This window comes from Pinus tabuliformis, chromosome Q, assembly GCF_031772625.1.
Source record: "Pinus tabuliformis cultivar Carrire ecotype Pingquan chromosome Q, CPIR1, whole genome shotgun sequence".
Taxonomy (NCBI): Eukaryota; Viridiplantae; Streptophyta; class Pinopsida; order Pinales; family Pinaceae; genus Pinus; species Pinus tabuliformis.
The window spans coordinates 1,119,189,844-1,119,217,013 of record NC_142296.1 but is presented as its reverse complement, the minus strand read 5'-3'; positions in this window follow the sequence as shown (position 1 = coordinate 1,119,217,013).

The following is a 27,170-nucleotide window of genomic DNA, read 5'->3' as shown; positions in this document are numbered from 1 at the left end:
TACTTTTTGAGGAGGCAGGACCCTTCGGATGATAGCAATCTTGTTGGGATCCACTTGTAAACCTTGCTGAGAAATTGTATGACCTAGCACGGTCCCTTCAGTCATTAGGAATTCACATTTATCAGGACTGAGGGATAGGTTCATCTCAATACAGTTGGCTAAAACTTTCCTCAGGTTGGTCAGAGCTTCTTGGAAGTTAGAACCATAAGGGGTAAAGTCATCCATATAGATTTCCATTGAATCATGAACCAACTCAACAAATATACTCAGTACTGCTCTCTGGAAAGTGGCAGGAGTGTTGCACAACCCAAAGGGAAGGACCCGGTAGGCAAAGGTACCCCATGGACAAGTGAAAGTAGTCTTATCTTGGTCTTCTAGGCTGATTTGGATTTGATTGTACTCGCTAAACCCTTCTAGGAAGGAAAATAACTTCTTCCCTACCAGGTCATCTAACACTTGATCTATGAAAGGCAAAGGGAAATGGTCCTTCTTGGTGGCTTTGTTAAGTTCTCGATAATCTACATAGATTCTCCACTTCCTGTTTTTCTTGGGCACAAGCACCAAAGGAGAAACCCACTCGCTGTTAGAGATGGGATAGATGAATCCTGCATCCAACAACTTTTGCATTTCTTCTTTGACAATGTCCTTAAGGGCTGGATTCATCCTCCTTTGAGGATGCCTGATTGGTTTACAATCTTCTTTAATGTAGATGTGATGGGTGCAAATTGAAGGGTGGACTCCTTTCATTTCCTTATAGCTCCAAGCAAAAGCATCGAAATGGTTGTTCAATAAGCTACACAACTCTTTCTCTTAAGAGGTGGATAGGGATGAGTTGATCTTCAAGGTTCTTTCAGGGCCAAATTCTACATTCTTAACTTGGAGAGAGGTCGGATTAGCCACACAGAGATCAACTAAAGCATGGGCTTGGGTTTCTTCTACCAACTCTTCTAATGGACTTAAGGCCAGTTGAAATTGAGCGCGGGACGATAAATTAGTCTGGGTGAAAGCTGCGCGACAACAAGGGTGCGCGTAAACTTGGTATGTCACAAGGGTCGCGGTTGCGCAGAAGGGGTTGCACTATTGCATGGACAAGCAGAGAGGTGACTGTTGCTGTCACTGTTCATGATAAGATGTCTGACTCATGGTGAAAAGGAGTGGGTGGCAGGCAATTAAGAGACGAGGTACGAGCCAAATCCAAAATGATCTGCTGCAAGCTTAATGTTACGGTGCCAGAAATGGAGGGAATGACTAAATTTGAATTTCAAAACGCTTATAAATCACAAGGGGGTATCCACTGAACGATCTGTGGTTCCGATCGAAGTAAGCTATTGTGCCTTTCCACCGGTATGGATCTGTTCATCATTGACGATAAAGGAGTCAGCCTGAGGGTTGGGATATGGCCAATGGAGATGCAGGAATTTCTAGATAGCGTGGTGTCAACGGTCGCGGGCGCCCCGCAGAGTTCATCACTGACGGTAGGGGATGTACCAAAAATTCTTAAACATGAAGCAGAACTGGTCCGGATGCCGCTGCCTAATCCATGGGCTGGCCAGTGACCCATCAAAGATAAGGAAAAGACTGTGAATTTGGAGACAAATGATGGAATTGCAGTTAATAGTTCATCTTTGATGTACTAGGAATATTGGGATCTCACGAACAACAACACCCTTCTTGCAAAAATGCAACACAAGCTGCAGCAGATAGTGCATATAGTAGACCAGATATTGGAAATTTGCTGCTGTGTCGCGAGGAGTTCTTATATGCAACACCCTAGCTGGAGCTAAAATCCTATGAGGGGGTGCTCTGTGTTAACCGAGCAGAGCAGAATGAGCATCATCGGTTGTGTGAATTAGTAGAAGTAATGGAGCATGAGCTTGAAGAAGCATTGCAGGAGACAAAGAGGGAGCAACAGAACGTAGTATGTCACTCACAGGGATGGTGGACCGCGAAGCCTTGGCAGCGTGTATCGCCACATCGACGAGTGACTCGGGATGAGTCACGATGATTGTGTTGGGGGCCTGTTGGGTAGCGGAGGCCCCATGTAACGATTTTTGGGCTTAAAGACCATAAGTTAGGGTAATGATATTATAAAAAGTGTGCAAAGCGCGAAATATAATAGGTCGAGTCAAAGGGTTGTCCGCCTAAAAATAATATAAAATAATAGGAAGTGAGTCAACTTGCCCATGGTCCGTGGACCATGGGAATGTATAAATAGAGCGAGGCTCTAAGGGTAGAGGTAGCTTTTTGAAGAGATCTGATGTGGTATGGGTTTCTAAAAGGAATATTCTCTCAGTCTGTGAGTTCAGGTTGTAAGGGTTAGTAGATAGATAGAGGCTCCGCAGCTGTGTGCGCGGAGGCCTAGTAGAGTTTGCAGCTATGTGCGCAGACCCCTGCAACTGTGTGCACAGGGCGGATCTGGTTGTACTGCAAAAGAGATAAATAAAGATAAGTTGATTTTGAAATATTGCGGATCTGGCTTTATTCTATACATCTGTTATGATTTATATGCTTATGTTTAGAATTTATGCTTCTATATGATTATGCGCACTGGTCATTACTGTTAATTGTTTGCTTAAAGACCCTAAGAATTAGATCTGATCTATAATACATTCAGTAATAATAAGAATTAAGAAGCACTGAGGTGCAGACCTGCGCGGAATTCAGACAAAGGTACAGATTGGTGTGAGGCTGCAGATCGGTTTGCGACTCCCCCAGAATACATCTAGACATCCCAAGGGTGTGGGCACCTAGTTCTAGCACCCTCCGCTACTACCTCCGGTTGAGACTTCAGTCTGCGCTCTGCAGACTGTTGCCGAAAGGGCCGGTAGCGCGGGATTTGTTTGGCTAATAACTATTCCGAACCTGGGTCAGGCCCCAACAAGCCAACAATTAGTTTGCTTCCATTTGTGCTTTACCTAAACAGTAGTTTAGAAGAGATAAAGAACCATCAAAAAGCTGTCAATAGGTGTTTTGGCCTCACTTTTCCCTTCAGGGATCGTGATATGAGGAAAGGACTCCTAAGCAGCCCCAAAAAAACATAATTCTACTTTCTCATATAATTTATAGTTTTCTGTACTTAAGCTAGCATTTGATCAAGTTACATGAGTAGGACCTAGTCATGATTTCTTCCATATTCAACCTTATAGTAGATCTCATCAATGATTCCATCTTATTATGCAAGCTCTCCTTATGCATGAAGTAGACAACTAGCTCATTAAACTCTGTTTTCCTATCTTACTAAAATTCTCCTTGTTTACATGATTTTTGGGCAAATATCAACGAAGTAAAGAGAGATCTCATAGCCAGAAACCTCCTTCAAACTTCATCCATCCATGTTCATTCCTTGCTTTCACTAAGACCTCACTAATTTCATCATTTTACAAGGAAACTTCTCCAAGCATGTTGAGAAAATCCAACCATCTCCCAACCTTGGTTTTGAGTTCTGAGTGATCCTAGACATTTTCCTCCCAACCTTGGTTTTGAGTTCTGAGTGATCCTAGGAATTTTCTTGCTTCATTCCATCCACCAGCCACCTTCCCTAAGCCTTCCATCACCTTCAGCACCTATCATTTTTCTCTCGGCTGTATCCTGTAGAAATACAGGGAATCCTGTAGGTTTTCCTGTAGTGGCCTGTTTTGAGGCCAAATTGAGGGAAAAGCCTCTATGAAGCCAGACACAGTCACCTAAGGGTCTCCCAAACCTTCCAACCATCCACCAACATTCCTTAGCCACCTGCTACATCGCCAAAAGAGATTAGCTTTCACACTCTTCCATAAAAAAATAAAAACAAAAACAAATTTATTCTAGTCATTTACTTGCACAATAGTAATGTTTGATGTTTTGAAATTACATGCTTAGGACAATAGAATTTCATACGTGTTAACTTAGCATTATTTCTGAAGCATAGTCTCTTAAGAGTTAGTTAGAAAATGGTGTGATTTTAGCATTAGATTTCAGTCTTTTTCCTTATTGTAGTATACAATCTTTCTCTTAGAGTAGATTTCTCCTTCCTTCCTTAGTAATCAAGCTTCTTCTGAATCCATAGAAGTCTGGCTTGAAAAAACCCAGTGGTATCTTGCTAGCTGAATAGTGAAAAAAGGGCAGAACCATCACTTTTACTTGTGTATACAACACTGTCACCTTCAAGTTTGTACAAACCCTGGGTTGATAAAGTAAAGCTTGCAGCCATAGGAGTTGCAATAGTCTTGCTACAGTACTGGTGCTCATCACTTCACTCACCAATGAAAGGGCTTGTTGACTGTTATCTAAGGGGTGGATCCCTTAGAGTCTTTTTTGATCACTTTTTATGTTAACGCTCCTTGCTATATTAGACTCTCCCATCATGTTTCCTTTTAGATCTCGGTGTGTGTCTTTAATCATGACATATACCACACTTTGCTGGATTAAGGGTCTTATACTTATGTTATGTTAGTATCATGTTGGAAATATCTTGATCTCCAACACTTGCTAAGTCTACTACAACTCTACAAGCCTTTGATAGACACCATTTTATGCCTCAGGGGGTTCTTCCAAATTTTTCCATTGAGCTAGGGGGCATGACCACCTATGTTGATGTTGAAGTTGTAGAGGCTCTTTTAGATTACAATTTTATCCTTGGCCCTAGATGTTTTTATGCCATGTGTGCCATTGTGTCTTCGGTATTTTGTGTGCTTCACTTTCCCCATGAAGGCAAGATTGTCATGATCAATCGACTTGATTATTTCATATCGTTGACCAAGCCTACCACTACAAGTAATACTATGCCATTCATTGGAGATAATGTTGGTAGCTATTAGAGCGTAAGGGTAGGGCTGTTTAAAAAATTCTCTCTTATTGGAGTTTTTTATTTACCCCCACTTGACATTCCTTCTTCCTCTACCATTTCTCCCATGCATATGATCTCTTTTGTCACATGTCAACCCCATAAGTCTCCTGACCCTTGGGAAGTGTCTTCTTCTATAGATGTAGATAAACATGGTGAGCATACACCGCCCTTAGTGGAAGATATTTCCTCTTTGGAAATTGCGTCAGTACCTCCTGATGGTGATCAAAAACTCCATCCTAATATGGAATATGCTCATGATATTTTTCCCGAAAAGGCTGTCACTCTGCCTCTTCCACATGACTCCCTTAATGACAAGTCTTCTTCTCAGAAAGTCATCTTAGAGGTCATGAATTCACATATTGATCATCCTATTATGATCATGAATCTTAATTCCTCTAGTCTCCCTGAATTGGAAAAGGTAGAGATTAGCAAACAAAATCTTGACTTGCTCCAGGGGGAGTCTCCTTGGCCCTCCTTGGAATTTCCACCCATGGACCGAGACAAGTCTTGGGTTTCTAATGTTTAAATTTGTTAAACACACATGGCAGTAACATAATATGAAAGATAAAACATGAGAATACATTTTTATTAACAAGGGATATACATTTATAGTACATGGTTTGACCGTTGGGTTCCACATCCCAAGGTCTCTTGGACTTCTTTTGTCTATTCAGCTTCCACACTAACCCATTGAGGATTAGGTATCCAACATTCCCTGTTATATACCTAGGGGGGATAATATGGGGTACCAAGGGAGGTACCCAAGGTAATAATGTAATAATGGGATGGGCCATAGTAATAAATAAGTTGGTTAACCCATATCATGTAAGGGACAAAAGTATTTAATAATAATGTAATGGGACCATGGTATTAGTTTGATGGTATGAGGGAACCATGGTAATGACCCATGGTATTGTATGTATGAGGCCTATATAGAGGCTAGAGACTCCACGTCAAACAAGATGGTCAAGGAATATTGTATGAACAGGCATATTGTTATATACCTAGGGGGGATAATATGGGGTACCAAGGGAGGTACCCAAGGCAATAATGTAATAATGGGATGGGCCATAGTAATAAATAAGGTGGTTAACCCATATCATGTAAGGGACCACAAGTAGTTAATAATAATGTAATGGGCCCATGGTATTAGTTTGATGGTATGAGGGAACCATGGTAATGATCCATGGTATTGTATGTATGAGGCCTATGTAGAGGCTAGAGACTCCACATGGAGAGAGTCAAGTATTATTGTATGAATAGGAATATGGCTTGTGGAGTGTTCTCCTTCCTTAAGGAGTGAATATATGGTGTTACCCTACCTTAAGGGTTTGATCAATAAATAATCATTTCATATTATTTCTGGGTTTATTTGCATTGTCCTATATTTTTATATTAGATCTACAATATTTTTGGGTTAGATCTATAACAAGTGGTATCAGAGCACTTTCTTGGGCACAAAAGTGGAGAATTTTTTATTTTTTATTTATTTATTTATTTTTTTGCAGGATTTCGGGGGTGGCGAGTTTGCAGATCATATCTGTATGTTTTGGTGCAATATTTGCAAAATCTAATTGAAGATATGGATTCTTTGTGAAAAAATAGCCGATTTCAAAAAAAAATTTGGTTGAATTGGAGTCCGGATGAAGGAGATATCGCTGATATAAAAATCAGTGGGGTTGCAGACAATTTTTCAGGGAAGCGAGTTTGTGGCACAGATCTGGACGTCTTGGTGAAAGATCTACAAAATCTAATTGTAAATCTGGATTTTTTGTGAAAAAATACTCAATTTCAAAAAAAACATCAGTCGAATCGGAGTCCGGATGAGGGAGATATCGCTGATTTAAAATAAGCTCTTTTTGCTGAAATTTTGGTGACGGCGGGAGAGTGGCAGCACAGATCTGAAATTCCAGTTCCTGTATTGAGATTTCTATTACATGGGCAGATGCAGAATGATTGTTCCATTTCCGAAAACAGGTTATAATACGAATTCTGAGCAATATTGACTAAACTGTGACAATTTCAAATTTTCGCCAAGTAAGTGAATTTTTTCCAAACCTTTATGGCTTCTAGTCACGAATTTTTTACAGGGAATGATAAGGGTCCTACTATTGAAGAATACATAAATGAATACAAGAGGTTATTTAGACCCAATTGGAAATGGTGGGTAGTGCAGAAATTTAGAGATGAGACGGCCACATGGTGGGGATTACTTAACAAAACGAAGTGTTACAACCTGCCTGATGAAGCATTTGAAAAATTCCTTTTAGACAGATGATTTCATGCTAGAAAACAAGATAATGAGAAACATGTGTTATTTTCTACTGGTATCTCCTTATTGCAGGTTCATGGATTGATTCAGAAGGAGAAAATCATTGTGTCTATAAATCTGAGTTGCAAACAAAATCTCATAAATGTCAACTTGGCAAAAAAATTGCAAATTCCAGCAAAACACATTGAAAACACACTAGTGGATGATGAGGATGTTCAAGTGTACAGGGATTTGAGTATTTCTATGGATAAGTATGTGTTGCATGGTGATTTTTATACTTCAGAGATGGATAATATGGATGTTGTTTTGGGATATCCTTGGATGGAATCTGCGGGTACTATCAATATTAATGTGCAGAAGAAATTCTTGAAGCTCTGGTATAAAAAGAAGAAAATTACATTACAGGATATTTCTATCAATAAACAGGTAGAGTACATGGAGGCAGAAGTAGAAGATGTTCCAGGGATTGACATATCAGATGATGAGCCTTTGATGATCGACATTCAAACACAAACAGAGGCTGAAGTAGAAAAGGTTACAGGTACATCAGATGAGGGCTCCTTGGTTGAAGTCATATTGGAAAAGGAGACACCACAACAGGCACCACAGCAGGGTGAATTAAAAAAAAAGCCATCGTGGGTTAAAACTTCAACATATCATCACTCACATCACCCCGCAAGACAGCCATCAAGATGGCAACCAATTAGCCACATGGACAACAACCCCCGCGGGACAGATAGAGAGGGGCAAAGATCCACATCAACACTGAAGAGCTACCACAGTCAACCTCCATCTCAAGCGAGCGAGGCACCAGCAAGACCGAGGGTTCACCTTTCTCTTGGATGGCTAGATGCACATGCATGGTACCAGTGGACTACTCTTTTGAGTAGATCTTATTATTTATGTTCTTCACATGTTTGAGGGACGAAACATGCAAAGGGGGGTGGAATGTTATATACTTAGGGGGGATAATATGGGGTACCAAGGGAGGTACCCAAGGTAATAATGTAATAATGGGATGGGCCATAGTAATAAATAAGGTGGTTAACCCATATCATGTAAGGGACCACAAGTAGTTAATAATAATGTAATGGGCCCATGGTATTAGTTTGATGGTATGAGGGAACCATGGTAATGATCCATGGTATTGTATGTATGAGGCCTATATAGAGGCTAGAGACTCCACATGGAGAGAGTCAAGGATTATTGTATGAACAGGCATATGGCTTGTGGAGTGTTCCCCTTCCTTAAGGAGTGAATGTATGGTGTTGCCCTACCTTAAGGGTTTGATCAATAAAGAATCATTTCATATTATTTCTGGGTTTATTTGCATTGTCTTATATTTTTATATCAGATCTATAATATTTCTGGGTTAGATCTATAACATTCCCTTCTTAATCCGAAAGGTTATGTATGAGTATAACAAGATAGCTGTAATACAAAATGTGAAAAAATGCATGGCAACACTAGGCTGAATGTGCTCTCTAAAATGTTGGTATAAAGGGCGGTGGTTTAAGGATGACCACAAACACTGGAATTCTTAGTGCAATTCCTAGAAATCTTCCAAAACTAGCAAGAAGTCGAAGTCTTTTGCTAGAGGAAGTGCTCCTATTGTTTTGAAGAGGGAAACCTTCAACCATGAAAGGGAGGTCTCACCTCGCATAAAAGGGAGAACTTCAACTTGAAAAGGGAAGTCTCAACTTGTGATCGTTTAAGGATGACCAACAACTCCAGAATGCTTAATGTAATTCCTGGAACTCTTCCAAAACTGGCAAGAAGATGAAGTCTTCTGCTAGAGGAAGTGTTTTCAATTTTGTTCCTGGAATTCTTCCGAAACTGGCAAGAAGCTGAAGTCTTCTGCTAGAGGAAGCGTCCCAAATTACCAACTAAAAGCATGTTTAGGGGCATCTTTGTTTTTGGCTACAACTTTGAATCTAATATGGTAGGTTGTGGCTCAAGCTCACTTGATGTGTCTTTGAAGCTTGTAGACGACCATCATTTCCCCCCCTGTCAGATACAAGGTGAGATGATGGAGAAAACTCAACTGCAAGACTATTCAATACTCTGGAACAAGTTCTGACATGTGATTGGAATATCTTCTTGGCTGTTGATGCCCATTGCCAAGAAGCGATCCATCCAAGATGAATCTTTGTTCTTGCAGGACGTTTGTTTCTAAGGCATCTATGTGTAGAATGGGTGGTTTTATGACAGTGCTTACATGGATGAAGATCAAAACAATGATCTTTCAAATGGCCAACTCAGTCACAGTGTTGGCATTTCAAAATCTGTTGTTGTTGTTGTTGCTGTGGAAGAGGGGTAGAATCTAGAACAACTGGAGGTGAACTGTCACGAAGGAATCTAGCACTCTGAAACTGAATGGGCTTTGAATAGTCTGGAATATAAAAGGACAAGTGCTTGTCATATCCAAGACTAGTTCTATGCTTGTTGTGGACAAGTTGTTCGCAAGGTTTGATGATGGGCTTGGGAAGTGCAGACTAAGTTTCTGCATCTGCATGTACAACTGCTGCTTTATTGGACACTAGATCTGAATGAACTTCAACAATATTGTCTTGCTATTTATGGGACTTTGTTTCATTGTTCTGAACAGAAACAAGTTCAGAATGACTACTCTGTTTTAATTCTTCTTGCTGTAGATGAGATTCGAGCTGTAAAAAATCAATTTTCTCTTGTGCATTTTGTAGACAGACCTGAATGTCTATGAAACTTTGCCGACTTTTAATGTATCATGAGTAGTACAATATGAGAGTTTTGAGGAACTCTAATACTTCATTGATTCTGGAAATTTTTTCTTCAATGTCAGGATTACACCTTAAAAAATGATCACAAATACTACTTAATGCAGAAAAGTAATACCCACTCATAGTACATAGCAATATCCTTTATAAATGTGCAGCAAATGATTAGTGTGCAACCAGCAAGCACCAATTACATAAAAATAAGAGTTTACTCATGACCAGCACTATGTTCTGATAATACAACTGACTAAACTTTTCTCACAAAAGATTACTTTTATTTGTCAAAATAATCATTGCCTTTATACATCCCACCAAACTCTTATGCAACATTCGAATCAAGGAATCAATGCATATATATGTAGACAAAAACTATAATGAGTTTTAAATACAATGCCACACTGGGGCAGCAGCAACTGCAAACTTGCTTGGATCCTTCAAATACTCCTTCACTTTCAAAGCAGAAATGATGGCTATCAAAACTTCAACAACTATAGCACCATGTCATGGACAGGACTTGAATGCTCATATATAAATGCTTTGACTAGGGTATGAATAAATATTCTCTGATCTTGCCACTTCTTCAAAGAAAACGATCTGCCCTCATATATCACACAGAATTTATGGAGAGCTAACAACACATATGCCAGAATGAAATATATAAAGAGTCAAAGATACCTCCAGTATTCCAATAAGAATGATGAGCGTAACAGTGACCCACTTGTACCAATGAAAGGATTATTCCACATGTTCATGCATGTATGAACGCACAGAGATGAACTGGCTAGCTCGTTGCTTTAACACACAGCGTCTCTTGTGCGAGTCTCTCTGCTCTTCACGCCACTGCGAAGCTGTTCCACAGTGCTTTTGATTCTCCAGGCTTTCACATCTATAGCAGTGATCAAAACTCCAACATCATCCATGGTCTTCTGCCAAAATCATTGCAATGTTTAGCAAAATATATATCTGATATTTCTCGGAATTCCCCCCACAGAAATATCAAAATGCGGCAATTGACTTTCTGCTTGCTTTAGCTTCTCTGCAAGATCTGAAATTTGACCTGCAACATAATCACGGTTCCCTAAGAGGGGCGAAGATGAAAGAGTATTCACCCAAGAGGTGAGAATCAAGGGATGACAGTATGGAGGAATATATAACGCAGAGTATGGAGGAGAAACCGGTGGTATACGGTAGGACCGGTGGTAATGGGGACAAAAGAAAGCTCCAGTCACAGGGCAAGCGCATGGAAACCAGAACTCCAACGTTATATACCAGCGTGGAAGGCGACCATTATTAATCAGGAGCGAAAGGGAGTTATAAAGTTGTGCCACGATGCTAGAACAACGTCGACCGATATGAACCTTGATAAGGGCACCAATTGATTGGATCAATATGCTCATGTGAAAAGACTAACACAGAAACACCATAAATGTCGTAGTCATTTTCATAAATTATGTCTTCAAATGGAATATCTTCATGTAAACTACAACCATTTGTATAAATCCATTACCCATCTTGATCAACCACCACTCATAACTGCAATTTTGATTAGCATTCAGGCAAAGTGTCTCCAACTCAGTGCGTGGAGGCAGCCAAAAAAAGCAGAGACTTGATAGTAAGATTTTAACGCATAATTTTCAATGCCTTCACATGTAATTCATACCATTAAACACAAGAATTAAACATCACATAGAGAAGTAAATACCATACACTTCATTCCTACAACCGAATATCAAAAATCAAGTTGCTCCTTCCGTGAAACTCTACAATACTCACACCAGTCCAATCGCTCCATCAAATCTCATGGCAAAATCGACTCGAACCTTAGGTCGACGGTTCGAATTTGGACATCGGGCTGGTGTCTCTTCCCATGCCTCCCATCAATGGACTACCCATGGGAGTTGAATGCTCCGAAAATATGCCCCTGAGTGTCCTCATCCAATTGATTGTTTCATCTCACAAGATCGCTGAACCGTTCGAAGAATGGTTGGATCAGCGGATGAATGTTATAGACATTTTTGTGCCTTACAGCATTGAGCATGAAATGTCCATAATCTAAGGGATCCAAAGTCCCTAAACATGTTGTTCCTACCCCTAGAGGAACAAGGCTAACAAACCATAGCAATTCACAGAAGTTCTCCACCAGAATCTGCTCAAAAACAAGTCAATTCAGGATCATGTCAATGGCTCCACTGGCTATCTGTGCTGAATGTCAAAGCCAACACTGGCTACCTGCGCTGAATGTCAAAGCCAACACTGGCTACCTGCGCTGAGCGAGAGTGGACATGTGGCAAGTTCATTTCTCAAGGTGTCAAAACCCAGGAAGCTTCCAAAATGACACTTGCCTCAGGGAATTCGACTATGATGAGTAAGAGGTTCCAAAATCTCCAAGTGGAAGCAAGAACCTCCAAGTGGAATCAAGAACTGACAGAGGGAGAGGACACTAGTCAGATCTCAAGCTGACTCATCCTCTCTCCAAACATCTATATATGGATCTCTCCTCCATGAGATCTAGGGGTTGGAGGCTGGAATTTTGTTATTGCAAAGAATTGCTGTTGGTTTGAGATTGGAATCATTGGGTGCTTAATGCTTTGAAGGGGGCGAAGATAGGAATTCCATTTGCTGGGAAGGAGATGCTGGATTGGAGCCCTCTGGGTTGTATCTCTTCCTGAACCTTGTTATTCATCAATAAAGCTATCTTGGTTTCTCCTATATGCTGATGTATTCTTGATGTATGATTGCATTAGTATGTTTAGTTTATTTCTAATCCTGAACTAGTTATGAATATGAATCCATGTCTTGTGTAGTGTTCTCTTCTTGTGATCTTGCAGAAACCTCTTGAAGTTGGGCGAGCGAGAAGGCAAGTAGCTGGGAATCCTCCAAGAGAAGAGAGACCGGATTGAGGGACAAAAGGAAGACACTGGTTAGTCCATCTATCTCTCTTCATTCTTAATTCATAAAGGAAGAAATATTAGAATAGATGTCTCTGTTTGTTGCTAAGGCACTGTCACACCTTAGGTGGATAGGATCGTCCTGCATAGGCATTTTTCCCCACAACAAATTGGCGACTCCACTAAATCAAACAATGACTCTCACGCCGGCGATGGCGTGATTGGCAAAACAGATACGAAATCGACAAAGGCTACATCTAAAAAGGCCTGTAAGATTTCTAGTCAAAATGCAAATGAGGAATTTCTTGCCTTGGAAGTAAATGCCATGTCGACCGACAAGGGCAAACAACTGAAGCAACCAGGGGGCAAGAAGAAAAAGAAAGGGAGAAAAAGGAAACCCCCTACGGGGTGTCATATATGCGATGAGGATCATTGGACGAGAGATTGTCCACATATAGCTGAAGTTAAGAAACTCTTTAAGAGTTCAAAAACCCCAACGGTATTGACTGATCCGTTTCCAAGCCCGGGAACCAAACTGGTTGCTAATCAAAATGCTTCCCGATCCCAAGTGCTTATGTTGTCTGTCTCAAGGCAGCAAAATGATGCTTTGACAAGGAATAAAGATTACGGGAATCCACGGCTGTCGAATAACAAGGCTAATGAACAACCTAGTAGTTCGACGACAACTTTAACCAAAGTTGTGCCACCCATCATTCCTGAACCAATGATAAAGTCGCCAAAGGGAGTAGTACACAAATCGACATTTAATCCTCGTGCCAAAGTAGCACAGAATTATAATATAGTAGAGGACCTGGCCCAATCGCCGTCCGCTATGTCGACACTTGAGATACCGCAAAATTGCCCCTCCCAAGAGCAAGCTTTATTATCAGCAATAGGTGGGATTGACCCAATGGATTCCAATCTTGTGGCCTTTGATCATAAAGGATATGACCCTCAGTTACCAGTTCAACTAGCTTTCCTTATTCAAGTGAAAGCCCTCAACAAAACTGTTCATCGAACAATTATTGATGAGGGGGCATCTACATGTATTATGTCGATGAGTTGCTGGAAAAATTTAGGCTCACCACCCTTGTCGAGATCGTCAACGACGTTAAAAGCATTTGATGGACAATCATACACTCCATACGGGATTTTAAGTAACTTGCAAGTTGAACTAGGGGGAAAAATAGTAGAAATTGATGTTGAAGTAATTGATGGAAAACTCGATTACAACATCCTACTGGGAAGGCCCTTGGATATATGCCATGGCCGCAGTTGTGTCGACCTACTTCAGGAAGATTGCATTTCCCTTTCAAGGAGGAATTACAGTCCTCGACCAACAAACTTTCCTCCCCGACAGTTCACAAGTTACGAGAAGCATTCCAATGATCCATGGAAGCAATCATTCGCTTCAAAATATTGGAGTAGGTCTCCTAAAAGACCCTCCCTTAATGGGTACTTTTTCCCTACCGCCTGAGAGTAATCTGGCGGAAGTAGCCACAGTGGAAACCTACAATATGAAATCTTCTATATCTAATGGATTCGGAAGATTCCTAAACATTTTGTCAGCATGGATCATCGCCCTAATAGAAATACTGTAAATACAGTGGGCACCGAGGATGGTTCTTATCTCGTGTCAACCTCGTTAAAAAATGAAACAAGGAGTCATGAGGATAGTTCTTTTACTGTGTCAACCTCATTAAAAAATGAAACAAATCCCCTTTCCGAGTCTCAAAGGTAAACCTTCATTCCAACCACCGAGTTGAATGCAATGAAGCTTGGGGGGCATGCACCTCGATTTGCATTATTATGTTGGGGGCATGCAAGTGTTATTATGCTGGGGGCATGCAAACTTATCATCGAGCAGTTTTAGCACACAGTTCATGCTCGTTAAAAAATAAATGCAAGATCCGAGCAGTTTTAGCACATAGTTCATGCTCGTTAAAAAATAAACATAAGATCGAGCAATTGTTTCAATCCGCGTTTAAGCTCGTTAAAAAATGAACTACCCGGTAAATAACCACTGCGAATGTACATTATCAGCCATTAAAGCCTTGGTCGTGTTTGCACCGTCACCTCCACTTTTCCATTGGCCGATCGTTCACCTCCATTTGATTGTTTACACATTTTGAGGAACAGCGGCGAAGAGTGATTTCACCTAGCCATCCTTGTGACACTGTCGTGATTGGAAAATTCCAACCTGTACCTGGAATCAGCTGCTAACCTGTTTTATCACTCGTTCCTCAAAAGACGAGTCTTCTTTAAGCTCTTTTCATCTGACTCGTAAAATATGAAAAGATTGCCGAGTCCTTGGCCTTCCAGCTCGTTAAAGGGACAGGAAGTGCTATCCCTCCTCTAGATTTTAATCTTTTTGGACCTGAGGGATTATTGCACAAAAAGATCGAGTGCTTGTTTTGTTCGGCTCGTTAAAACTATCGAAAATCCATCCCTTTTGTATTGTTTTATACTTTTTCGGACTTAAGGGATTAGATGACGAAAAATGAACTTTGGAGTTATCTTTACGTACCTTTTCAGACTCTCTAAAAATGAAAAGGGACCGAGTTGTCTTTGTCGTTAGACTCGTTAAAATCATTAAAATAGCGACAAGCTTGTCTTTAGACGAGAACGAGTTTCACTATCGCTAGGCTCGTTAAAACATAGCGATGGGCTTGCCCGAAGGGCAGGTTATAGAACAAGCATATGTTATCCTCCTCAAGCTTGACAAAAATAAAGAGGTACTGGTCAGCAATGACTGGGGAAAAATTTGGAGAAACTCAAGAAAACTTTGATGGTAGCAAGTCGCTCTTGAACATGACACTTTTCCTCCGTACCACAATCGGGTTGGGTTGTTTCATTCACCGGTCACATCACCATGGTCTCGCCATACCATCCATATTTGGGGTAATGCTACCGATCCATCGCATCAGTGTCGCCATATGTTCAAGAGAAGTCGTTCAGAAAAGTCAACCGTGTCCCATCCACTGCCATACATTATCCTTCATCCTTTCATGACCGCCACCCTGAATCATATGTCACAGATCGTTTTCACCTCCATCAAAATCATTAGCTCCGTTCCGTGTCACTGATGTGGGATTCATTAAGGCCCTCCTTTGATGGATCGCTTCTTGTCGACATCAGCTCATTATCCAAGAAGTTGATCTAGGAACAACCCCTTCAGTACTTTGAAGCTTGCATGCCTCAATGGCAAGTTTCTCACTTCCGGCGACAGGTATACATCAATGACCTTCAACCGAAAGATTTTACGTGGTGTTCGACGCCAAGTCCTTTATTCACACCACGTGAATTGTACTGCAGTACCTTGAGGGTCATTATCATTATCGATGATTCCTCTCGCGCTTGTTAACGGTTTACCTCATTGACCGGTAATCAAGCGATGTCTTTCCATGTTCGACTTCAGAACATTTCTCACATGGATCGACTTGTACTTAGAGTGAAGATCAAACGAGTTTGAAGACCCCGGATCTAGTTTCATCCATTCGGGTTGCGATATATATTCAAGAAAAATAAAGACATTGACATGTACATCATTGCAGCAGATGATCATCCTACTCAAAGGATGATAATTTCATCAAAATTATCAGTCTACCATCAGACGATTGTCTACTCTATGTACAGAAAAATGAATTTATAAAGCTGAGCATGGGAATGCCCGCCTCAGCTAGATCATGAAAGCAGTATGGAAAATAATGTATTGTATTGTATCTTATTACAGGTCTCCTCCCAGCATTGGATGAACTTCGGACCCTCCTGGATAAAGCATTTCACCCGATAAACGGCCTCATACTTTAGGGGGCAACTGTTATAGACATTTTTGTGCCTTACAGCATTGAGCATGAAATGTCCATAATCTAAGGGATCCAAAGTCCCTAAACATGTTGTTCCTACCCCTAGAGGAACAAGGCTAACAAACCACAGCTATTCACAGAAGTTCTCCACCAGAATCTGCTCAAAAACAAGTCAATTCAGGATCATGTCAATGGCTCCACTGGCTATCTGTGCTGAATGTCAAAGCCAACACTGGCTACTTGCGCTGAATGTCAAAGCCAACACTGGCTACCTGCGCTGAGCGAGAGTGGACATGTGGCAAGCTCATTTCTCAAGGTGTCAAAACCCAGGAAGCTTCCAAAATGACACTTGCCTCAGGGAATTCGACTATGATGAGTAAGAGGTTCCAAAATCTCCAAGTGGAAGCAAGAACCTCCAAGTGGAATCAAGAATTGACAGAAGGAGAGGACACTAGTCAGATCTCAAGCTGACTCATCCTCTCTCCAAACATCTATATATGGATCTCTCCTCCATGAGATCTAGGGGTTGGAGGCTGGAATTTTGTTATTGCAAAGAATTGCTGTTGGTTTGAGATTGGAATCATTGGGTGCTTAATGCTTTGAAGGGGGTGAAGATAGGAATTCCATTTGCTGGGAAGGAGATGCTGGATTGGAGCCCTCTGGGTTGTATCTCTTCCTGAACCTTGTTATTCATCAATAAAGCTATCTTGGTTTCTCCTATATGCTGATGTATTCTTGATGTATGATTGCATTAGTATGTTTAGTTTATTTCTAATCCTGAACTAGTTATGAATATGAATCCATGTCTTGTGTAGTGTTCTCTTCTTGTGATCTTGCAGAAACCTCTTGAAGCTGGGCGAGCGAGAAGGCAAGTAGCTGGGAATCCTCCAAGAGAAGAGAGACCGGATCGAGGGACAAACGGAAGACACCGGTTAGTCCATCTATCTCTCTTCATTCTTAATTCATAAAGGAAGAAATATCAGAATAGCTGTCTCTGTTTGTTGCTAAGGCACTGTCACACCTTAGGTGGATAGGATCGTCCTGCATAGGCATTTTTCCCCACAACAATGAACCGTGATAATAAGGATAATAAAGAAGTGCCCTATTCTTCCCATTCTGCTACTCCTGCAATCACATGTATAATCAGTGACATGTGTATAGGATGGGTTCACTGTTCGGGAGCCAAGTTTGACATCCCCATCATGGTTTTCTACATGGTGGGGGCATTCGCCATGTCTGTTATGCACTCGCTCTAAAACCACATGTCGCAAAAGAACATAGAAGAAGAAAACAAGCCTTTTTAGATCTCGGGGTTGAGCTTCGACCTTATGCTACGCAAGTCGGACTTGCCTATAGGCTGGCGGGATGTGGATATCAAGGCTTTGATACCAAAAAGCCAGCAACCAAATTGAGGCTCAACTTAGCCACTCCCGTGGTAGATGCAAGAGATTGATTAACCATCAGGAAGTGGTAGAGAGAAAGGATGAGTCTGAAACAAAATGGAAAACAAAGAATCAAGACATATTTTCTATCAAGGGAAAGAGGACAGAGAATAATGGTAGTGGAGTTACGATGCAGAAACCTAAATTTCAAACCTGTGCTCTAGCTGTTAGTGATGTCAGTTTCTGCAATATGGGAAGAACATGCAAACCATGTCAGGGCAGCGCATTATATATGCATCAGGATTATATGTCAGGGTAGCGCAATGTTATATGCAGGTAATTATAAAAAACTGGTTAGAGAAGAGCAGAGGGGCAACACTCTGTATGCAAGGCAGAAAATAACCAGAATAGGGAGTTACAAGGCAGAGGGAAGCCAAAAATGGCACTGGAGAAATGACAGAGGTGGCAGCTAGAATTTAGCTGCGTAAATATTCATGAAATGCATAAGTGATGGCAAAAATGACTTGCACATAAAGGCCATAAACAAATGGCTCAAAGTAATTATGCAGGGCAGGAATACGCCTGCTCTGATACCATGTTAAACACACATGGCAGCAACATAATCTGAAAGATAAAACATGAGAATACATTTTTATTAACAAGTGATATACATTTATAGTACATGGTTTAACCATTGGGTTCCACATCCCAAGGTCTCTTGGACTCCTTTTGTCTATTCGGCTTCCACACTAACCCATTGAGGATTAGGTGTCCAACAAAATTTCCAATGAATTGTCCAACTCCTCTCCACCTATAGACAAGTGCCTTGTACCCCATCTACATATTGATATTCATTGTTAAGGAGCTCTGGTGAGCTCCAGTATTGCAGCAATGATGCTGCAACTCCTCGGACTCCCTACTTTACTTTTATCAACTGGGTAGTTCGTAACAAACTTGGAAGCGATGGTGCTATATGCACAAGTACTAGCTCTTACTGCAGGCTGTCACTTGATCAACTGGCACAAGTTCGCTAGGAGCTTAAGCCAACTTCTATGAGTTCTTAGAAGAATCTTTGAACTATGATGGATGAAATCTAACTCGAAAGAGGCTAGTCTACTTGCAGAAAAAAGATGAAAGCTCAAAGGAAATGCAAACCCTAGCAAACCCTAGTTTTACCGACTAACCCTACTTGTGCAAGAAAAGAGATGTAAAAATATTGAATTAGATGCAATTGACTATTGGAAAGGTAAAATGCATGTTTTTAAGCTACTTCTAAAGGTAAACATGGAAAAATCATCTTTTTGTATTCTTGAGCAATTTTATGCAGAATTATTATGCATGTGTTTTAACTATTTTTTACTGTGGAGAGGTTTATTAGCGAAAGGAAATGGAGTGGGCGTTTGCAGGAGGTTGGGATAGTGTGGAGAGGACCTAAGGGGTCCCTAGCACCCTTCTGGAGATTTCCACCACGCTCAGATCTTGAAAAATTTCTCACGTTATCTTCTACAGGAGGCTGCAGGGGATCTACAGGAAATTCTATAGGAAGTTCTATAGGAACAGGTCGAAAGTGGTTTTTAGAGGGTTGATGGTGGAAAAATAGTGGGAAAGTGGAAATGAAGAGTGGATAAAGGTTTTAAGAGGTGTAGGACCTGGTAAATGAAGCTCAGGAGTGATGAAGATGGTTGGATTTGTTCAAGGATGAAGAAAGAAATGTTGAACAAAAATGTAGGAATTAGGGAAAGTTGGGAAAGTGTGGCGAATGAAGGAAAGAAATCTTGAGTGAGGGGTTGGAGCAGGTTGTATGATGGAGGGAGGATAGGTAGGAGTGACTTATAGGTGTTCTGCACACTACTTTCCAAAACTGATCCAAGCAAAGGCTAAAAAAAACAGAGATTTATCTATTTTGACCTAATCTGCCCTAAAAATCAGAAATATGATGAACAAAAGTTTATAGACAGAAAATCATGTAAGAAAACTATGGAAACTGAGCAAGAACAGATCTAAACATGAAAACACAACTGATATCAACTTTTCCAACTCAAAATCTAACACTAGCAATCGCATTGGAAGGCAAGAATAATGTTTTTGTGGTAGCAAGTGTGCCTTGGTCTTAATTCATGGTCCCAAGGAGGGAGAAATGAGATCAAGGACTGCTTGGTAGCCTTTTTGTGGATCTTTTCTATTACCAAACTGTCAAATCAACCTGAAGCATGAACAACTATCTTAATCATCAAGAACAACCTAAGTAATAAGGCAAGATTTTAACCTAAATAACAGAAATTATTCTATGAATGCAAGAAAAACACATAAAAGTACACAAAGGAGGTACTGGGCACTTGGGTTGGGCCCAACCCCAAGAGCTACAACTTCCTAAGAAAGCTCAGAGCTGGTGCAAAGCTGGATTCATCTTCATTGATAAAAAAATAATAGTTACATCCCAAAAACTGTCTACAAGAAGAAGCTCGAAAATGTTATGATACAGGGATGCACTAAAGTGCGAAAATAGATTAACAAATGACTAAATTATTAAGGCATGAAGCCTTCCTACTTATGCAAACGAGGACCCCCAACAGTCCTCCTTAACTTTAGGCGCTTGGCTGCCCAAAACTGCAATTAATAAGCGACTTCACTAGACCTGCTCGGCTGCCCCTTGAAATCATCTTTGGTGGGCTGTAGAACTCCGAGCTGATGGTGAAGAACTCGAGGAAGGGGTCATTTAGTGTAGGAGACACCCCTCCTACAAAACCTCAGCCTTGTTTTTTCGTATTTGGCTGCCGATCTACTCATAAATGTCTGATCTTGGTCCAAAAATGTCCAAAAATTTGCAATAAGCACGTATTAGACCTTGTGGTAAAGTGACTATTCCCATTCACACAATTAACATAAGTATATTCAAAAGCATGCATAAAACTATGGGGAATGGTGGATTAAATGAGAATAATAGGCAAAATGAGCCCATATAGTTACCCATTTTCGGGGCTCATCATCACCCCCCTGCTGAATGTGTTGCTTATCCTTTGAGCAACTAATCTAGTTCATCATCTTTGATTGCTTTGACTGCCTCTCTGACATCCCAAGCCTCTGAGGTGATGTCCTCTTCTCTATCATGAAAACCTGCCTTTCTGTCTATTTCCTCCCATTTTCTTTGCTCCTCTTCTTCCTTGACCCCTTCTAACAGCCCTAGCAGTAGTGGAGGGCTGAACTTAAGGCCAATCCAATTGGCTTTCAAGTTCTACATTGATTGTTTGTATAGGGGTACTCTTCTCATAGCCTCCCTCATTCTGGTTGGGGAGTGGTACTCTCTTATTTTCAGACTATGGGACAATGTGTTCCATCTCCTTGTGCAAGCATGAATGCAATTATCACCAAACAGTCTTTCCATGTCTTCAAAGTGAGAAATGGCCTGAGCTTGCCTTTCAACATAGTCAAGTGCGATGTGAGGGTTGTTTGCAAGGTACCGATGGGAATATATAAGAGTTGAGGGATCTTCTGGTTCTGCCCTGATCATGAGTGGCTCACTTGGTTCCTAGCGATATTCTTCTGAATCTCTACTCCCCTCTTTTCCTTATGGCTTAACCAAGAAGCCATGGCCATGAGTTGCAGATCTCCTAATACAGTGTTTGGGTCCCATAGATTCATGTTAGGAAGCGCCAAGTTGTGTAAATAGAATTTTGCTAACTTGGCCTTCTCTTCAGCTGAGTTACTGTCACACAATTGTAGAAACTGATTGTAATTCTGAAATGGAGTGGTGCCCCTTTAGTCCAATGTGTTAATTTTAAATTGCAACCATTGGTCTTTAAGATATAATCCATAGGATTTAGTAGGTTGCCTACACTGTAAGGCTTCTACTGCCCAACTGGCCATGCAGGCCATTTGAGCTTCTCTTTCTTGCAACTGCTGTTTTAAAACTTGTATTTCTTTTACTGCTGAGACTCTTGTTCTTGCAGCAGTTTTGTTAGCATCTCCACATTAGCTTGTAGCTCTCCCTCTTTCTGCTGTTTCTCAGTTGTTTCCTTGTCTGTTGGAGGGCCTTCTTGCTGCTGTTTCCCTCCCAAAATGGACAGCCTATCTTCCTTATGGACTTCCTGTAGCTGCAACTGCTTTTTCAACAGCTCATTCTCCTCCTGTAGCTGGGTTCTTTTGCAGCTTTCTATGTGCCTCACTATGGCCAATTCCCCTCTTAATTCTTTAAGCTTATCCTCCATGTGGCCTATTTCCTTAACTCCTTTAGATTTGGCAATTTGCATCCATGTGTGTGTTCTGATCCTCTCTTTCACTAATTCGAAAAATAACGGTATAGCAAATATCTGTGGGATGATTTTCCCACCCTCCAACAGATTGTAATATGAGCCCAAATTAGGCTGAGGGGTAGGTTCAGGTATTTCTTTAGCCTTGCTCTCCCCCTGTGACTATTTGGCTGCCCTCTCCTCCAATTTCTTAGTCTCTTTTAACTTGGCTAGAGTTTCTTGTAGAGATGTTTTAGCTTCCTGTAGAACTGCCTTTGAGTCCATCAACTTAATTTTCTCTTTCCATGTAGAGGTTTTTGGGCTTCCTCTTTCATAGGTGATGGATATCTTGGAAGGAGACTCTTCCTTCTTTTTAGTGGGTGAGTCCTCAATGACAATTGGTTCCTTTGATGGTGGCTGGGGTTTGCCCACTTTGATCCTTGTGCTTTTTCTGGCTTTAAAGTACATGGAAGGTTGCCTTTTTCTTTTTCCTTTTTGTTTTGTAGGTGTGCTTAATGCAGCAAGCACAGCTGCTGCTTCCCTTGCCAACATTTCAGGGGATTTCTCTTTCTGTTGTTCTTTTTCTTCACTTCCTGTAGAAATCTCTATGCCCACTATTTCTGCTTGTGTCACTGATATCTCAAGGTGTGTCTTTTCTTTCTCTTGCTGGGTGCTTGCCTTGGCTGTGGCAGCCTTCTTTTGGGCTTTCTTGGCCTTTTTATTTCCAATCTTTGTCATTTTTACCTTCTCTGTTTTTGCTGTTTTCTCCTTTTCTGTCTTAGGCTCAACAGTCTTGTCAAATTCCTCTTTTTCCTTTTGTCCTTCCTCTATTTTTCCCTCTGCTTGAATGTCCTGTGCTCCCTCATCAATGTTCTTCTCAATTTCTTCAGTTTGCACCCCCCATCACTGCTGGATGGGCTGATGTTTTCAGCCAAAGTTCTGATGTTATCATCCCTCGACATATTTTTGAAGATTTCCCAAGCTATGGGGACAGTATAGGTGTGTAAAGCATCTTACACCAATAGTTTGATGACTCCATGGTGGGCTAATTGATTTGGGACTCCTGCATTTAGCTTTGTACCACATTCAATTAAATACTGAAGGAAGAAATATGGGATGCTCAGTTTTTTAGTTGGAGGCAAGTCCATTCCATACCTCAATTCATGTAGCAACCTGAAATGATAACCATAGATGATGCTAAACCTCCCTTCACATGTGATATACTTCATTATTTGATAACTGACTTCACTCCAGAGAGGAGGCAAGCTTGTCCTTTTGACCCCATTTTTGTCTTCTACAGGATGCTCCTCAGGCAGAAAAAATGTTTTCTTAGCCACTTGTCCCAATGATTTCTCCTCTTTGCTCCAAGGGAGCCCCAATGGTAGACTGATAATTATGCTGATGAAATCAGGGGTAAGTTCCAGGGTCAACCCCTAAAACTAACTGTGGTATGTATCTTCGATTGTGGTCTGTGGGACATCAAAAACTCTTTAATCACCTCCTCATCATAACCCTGAATTCTGTCAAAGAAGGATATCCAATTTGCCCTAGTGAAAAGGTCCACCACCTCAGGGTGTTCATACAATTTGCTAGAGTTTAAGGGTTCTTTCCTCATGAATCCTCCTGGCATGGTGTTGAGTTTGTGTTTTAACCAGAAAAGAAAATGCTCAGGTGGAAAAAAAAAACAGTGAATCATTGAAACAGAAGATAGCTGAATTCGGTTTCTTTTTTTTGAACCCAAGAAGGAATTTCTCGTGTGCTCCTTACAATATCAAATGGCAATAATTCCCCTGTTTTAAAACTACTGTCACCTAGAATTTGACTGTTTGTTTATGAAAATATTTTTTTTTTTACAGAACAGAGCATAAGGACACATGTTCTTTTCTCAGCACATAGATAGATATGTAAATTCGGTTTTTTTCACACACACACAGGCTAGCCTCTACTACTGCATGTATCTTCCTTACAGGAGAATTTAAAAAATGATGAGGAGATTTCGGATGTAGAGAAAAAAACTGGGTAAACTCAGTGAAATATGCAGGCAGACTTTCACTTTTTTCTCAATGCACAGGCAGACTTTTACTCTCGTTTTTCAATCTAATGCCGTGTTCAATTCACCACCTTGCACAAACAAATCATGCACAGAGAAGTTTTCCCAAGCCTACCTCGTTTTGAGCTTGAAATTTGATGAAAATTCTGGGTTTTCTTTCTGCAGAGCTGTTCTTTGCCTTTCCTGTAGAACCCTTCCTGTAGAAGTCACCCGGCTCCTGTAGAATGAAACTGTGCTTCCTGTAGAGTCCGATAGGTGGGAGATTTTTGAAAAACAGGTAGAAATATGGTGGAGGATGACTGGTTAGCTGCTCTAGAAGTGGTAGATGCGTACTCCAGTCGAGAACGTCATGAGTGCAGAATGAACAAAGGGTGGTGAATGACTTAACTAAGCTGTTTTTTATCTGCAGGCGTGATTCGTGGTGAGGTGATGAGGTGGCCGGACTGGACCATTGATCCTATGTCACGGTCATAATGTTTCTGCATGCCGTCTAACTGCCATCACCTCCCTTACTCCCGTTATCTGCCGCCACCACTACCAGTCCCGAATATTTCTTCCTGAATGGACATTCCACACGTGCTGGCTGCGTATTTGATCAACAGTTTTGAATTTGATGGGGCTCGTTTGGATTCCACAAGGACGTGTAACTGACCGAGGGTGGCCAGTTAACTGGCCATTAATTCCATTCAATCCAAATTATTCCCATAGTCACACAGCCTTGAAATATGATTCATGTAATTGAGGAATATGTTTAGGCACTTACCTGTGCAGTCGCGGCCATGTTATGCACATTTCAGATTTTTGAACCCATTTCTTCATTTCTGTTGCTGCTTGCATTCTGCATGCTTGTCCTCAGGCTATTGGTGATGTTCACACATTCAAACAGAGCTCCATGCTTGTTTCATATGCTATACTTTGCTGTCCCTGTCTCTATAGTGTGTTTTTCAGAGGGATCAACTGCTACAAGAATCCTGTAGGATTTCGTGTAGCTGCTTCTCCTTCTGAAATTCAAGCTAAAATGAGTAGGGCTACAAATGCTGATGAGGGTCTCGACTGACAAGGAATCATAGATGGAGGGTATCAAGTATGGTGAGTGTAAAAAACTGTTGTTTTGATTTGTCATTAAAATTTTGTTTGTAGCATGAAAAACATGATTTTTATGTGTGACTGTGCAGGGACATAAAAATGAGTGTAATGGAGGTGTACAGAGATTGTAAAGGGTGACATATGGTGAGGGATGGATGCAGGGAGGTTTATAGGCCTCATAGATAGATTTCAAACCCTCGAGTCCTCTTTTGAGATTGATTTTGGCTTGTCTATAATTTCTACAGGATCCTCCTGTAGAAGATATAGAGCTTCCTGTAGGATGTGGAATTTCGGACCAAATGAGACCAGATCTTGGGAAAGGGTAACGATGATGGAGGAATGGATTGTGAGGGATGCATGCATCCCGGTCATGTCCTCTGCCTTTGTCTTGCACGATCCTCCAAAAACCTGTAATTTATTCAACAGAAATTAGGTTTATTTATTTTTTATTTTTTTTGTCTGAGACAGCTTGGGTGCCTCTAGGAGGTTTTCACCCTCACTGTCTGCCCTGGGCACCTCTAAGAGGTTTTCACCCAAGGATATGTTATTCCTTTTTTCTTTCTCTTTTTTTTTTTTTTTTTTTTTTTGTTTGTTTTTTCATGGTGTAGGTGGAGTGGAGACAGGGACCTGCTCCATTACCAATACTGATTTGCCAAGAGTCTCAATGAACTCATGCTTGGAAAGGGGCTTCCTATAGATTTTCAATCTATGCCCATTGACGAGCATGGGGATGGCTTCTTCATCAATGGTCCGAATAAGGACTTGTTGTGGCCAGCAACAACCCCCCTTCTTATTTAGTGTTATTACTAATACTAAATAAGTGGGGACCCTTAGTCAAAATGTCAAAAAATCAATTAGTGCTTGTATTTCCTTTTTCAATAAAACTTACCGTCAAAAAACTTAAGAAAATACCCTTGAAAAATAAAAAAAGCTTAAGTTTTGTGATAAAGTAGATTAATTCTTTAGGAAATATCACATCGCAAAAGGATAATAGGGTACCTCCTTGCAAGCTGAATTCTAAAAACTGCGAGATCGCGATAAGGGACTACAGACATATATCGCATTGCATGCGTCAAACATTGCTTACATTAAAAAACTTTAACTGCTGATATGCGACGGCGCATATCGCAAATCGTAGGAAACTGATTAACAAAAATTGTCATATGCCACGCTCCTGCGATATCGCAATATTGCGATATTGCGATAAAAGCGGCAATGCGATAGAACGATTATGCGATAATGCAATATTGTGAGTTTGCGATATAGCGAGCAAGCAATATCTTGATTTTGCGATGTTGTGATCTGCAATATTGCGAAGCAAATCGCAAAATCACTTCATCGCAGATCTTTCGGGCTCGTGGTTCGAAAAAGTATTTTCCATAAACCAAGACCTGGTTATGCGCTTTAATGCTAATTAATGAGTTAGTTGCCAGTCATTAATGGAATAGGGTTTCGTGCTTATCAAAAAAGTCATTTCACGTAAGGTGGTGTATTTTATATGTCTTCGGCATTTAAAGCTTTCCTGTCACCTTTCCTTATCATTATTCTCACTTCACTTGTAAATTGCAGGAACGAAGAACAGATAATGATACAAAGCAGTACGTAGGATACTATGGGAAAGAAAGGTAAAGCCCTAAGCTCTGAAGAGAAGGAAATGGTGCCCTTGTATACAGACACCACCTTCAACCGAGACACTGGTATTGATACCTGGGAAGGCATGTACAATCTACTTGAGGAAGACAATCCCAGAGTAATGGAGGTCGAGGCTACTGCAGGCTCACATAGTTCCTCCGAGGCATCCCTTACAGAACTGGCTTGTTCATTCTTACACAGGATAGTGGCGAGACCCAGAATTCTTCCATACACAGACATGGTTAAA